The following is a 2,456-nucleotide window of genomic DNA, read 5'->3' on the forward strand; positions in this document are numbered from 1 at the left end:
AATTAGTGACTGGAAGTCAAATTTTAGAGGTTTGTCTGTTTTATTATTATCGAGACCTGCACCTTTTGTTGTCCTCTGTGAAGGGAGGGGAAAAAGCTTATTTGTTCTTTGGTGTCAACTGTGCCTTAAATAGTTGTTTATCTTCTAACATAATTAATACGAACGTTACAAAGAAGACAGCTATGAACCCTGCTCTCGCCTATACTACGCTATTTCATAACTATGTAGAGCTACATGGATTACTGACAATGAAGCACTCTCTGTCTTCAGACTACAAGTGGCCCAGCGGGACCTTCCGACCGCCGTGTCATCCTCAGCTGAGGATGCGAATAGGAGGGGCATGTGGTCAGCACACCGCTCTCCCGGTCGTTACGATGGTTTTCTGTGACCGGAGCCGCTACTATTCCGTCGAGTAGCTCCTCAATTGGAATCACGAGGCTGAGTGCACCCCGAAAAATGGCAACAGCATATGGCGGCCCGGATGGTCACCCATCCAAGTGCCGGCCACGGCCGACAGCGCTTAACTTCGGTGATCTGACGGGAACCGGTGTATCCACTGCGGCAAGGCCGTTGCCACTAACAATGAAGGTACATTTAAATAAAATACGCACGTAGGTCCGTCCCGTTGTATCCAACATGTGTATGTTCTCACAATCTTGAATACGGCTGACATTCAGCAAGCGTATTTAATGAAGGATGAAAACAGCCAACCAGTTGCACAATTTTTATTGCATTGACTTTGTTTCGATACCGCCTAAAGGTATCTTCATCGTAATAAGTTACTGTTACCTATAAAAATTTCTTAATCAACGCAAGAGAATAACAAACATTTCAAAATCCTTAACTATCACGAGATGCATTACAAACACAACATGTAGTATATTACATAGGTTCACATTTCATGGAATGATAAAAACACCATATGAGCTGAAGTGCTCAAGTCAAATAAGTAGTTATCTTATAAAGCTAACGTTTAAACCACAGGCATATAAAGCCGCTAGAGCTTACATCAGACGGAAAGGTTTGTGAACTGATTACGCAGCTACGTGGAAACAGCCTAGTGCGAGCCACCTATTGCGCCTGAATACTGTAGAGCGGCACAAATTAAGAAAACATATTATAAATGAAAACAGTTATTACAAGTTACCAAGTGTAACACTAGAGGAATTAAATTAGGTAGTAAATGAAATACACAGGAAATGCTACATACTGAAACAGCAGTTGATACACACCACCTTTCCAGTGCAGAAAGCATTGAAGTTCTCGAAATAAAGAGAATTAAAATAGTGGGAATAACAGCTACGGACTACAACGAAAACAATAGAGAAGGAAATAGTGTTTGAGAACTGTGTGTAAAGACCTTTAGCCAAAGAATGACAGCATGTCAAAAAGTTGCGTACAGCTGTCTGAAGCTGTTGCATAAATTTTTATTACGCAATTGTAGCTTTCCATTAAGAATAAGATCATCATTAACGGACATATGTTGAAAATTTCCATTTCTTCATGAATATCAAGTCTATAACCTTTATTTTCTTTATTCAGAAGTAGGAAACCAGCAATGCTTCGCATTTGTTAAGTATGTATGGGAATTGGATATAAACTGTTAAATATGTATGGGAATTGGATATGTCGTTATCTACTTCTCCCGTCCTCTCACTATCCCTCTCTTCCTCTCCCCTCCCTTTCTCCATCTCCTTCTTCTCCCCCTTCTCCCCCCCCCCCCCCCTTCCCCGTGTCTCTGTCCACAACTTCCTCCCGCTCCGTGTACATTTCTTATCCCATCCTCCTTTCCATTATTTGCATCCGTTTACTCCTCCCTTCCCTATCCATCACCTCCTCACCCCCCCCCCCCCCCCCGCCCCCTCGTCTCTCTCTCTGACCTTATTCATTGCCGTTGCAAACGGAAACGGAGTCTTGATTAAGAATAAAGTCAAAATGATTGGTAAATCGGTAGGTATCATTACTGCATGGTGTGTGAAAAATACTTTTCCTGCTCCTGGATCTGTGATGATATTAGCTTTAATGACAGTATTTCGTGTAGATTTGAATTACGTACAGGTAGCATTATCAAGTTAGTCATTAACACAATTATCCTCTTTTCTGTGCGAAAAGGAAAATAAAACCGCAAATTTTCAAAACACAGCGCACCGTGTTCTTTCTCGCAGCCAATTTGACAGAAAGTGCTTACAGTAAAATTCTTATTTGATTTGTCTCCAGACGCTGTCTACGCTCTTCGCCAGTCTCATATAGTTGGCCTGCACTGCACATATGCCGTTCTATATTCAGTGCTTCACTGCTGCCATTTTTTTCAAAGAATTAAACCACGAACTGAAAGCAATGGAATGTTTGCAACATACCAGATTACCACGAACTCAATTTTTGCAACAAACTAAAGATATGATCACAACCGATAACACACTGAAATATCGCTGTTAGTTCTATTCTTTGTCTCAAAG

The 2,456-nt window shown here is 41.3% G+C and overlaps 1 pseudogene; it reads right to left on the minus strand.

The window, feature by feature from the left end:
- Positions 1-457: 457 nt before the first annotated feature.
- Positions 458-575, minus strand: LOC124597731 (annotated as a pseudogene).
- Between the last annotated feature and the right edge of the window lie 1,881 nt (positions 576-2,456).

This window comes from Schistocerca americana, chromosome 2 (assembly GCF_021461395.2).
Source record: "Schistocerca americana isolate TAMUIC-IGC-003095 chromosome 2, iqSchAmer2.1, whole genome shotgun sequence".
Lineage (NCBI taxonomy): Eukaryota > Metazoa > Arthropoda > Insecta > Orthoptera > Acrididae > Schistocerca > Schistocerca americana.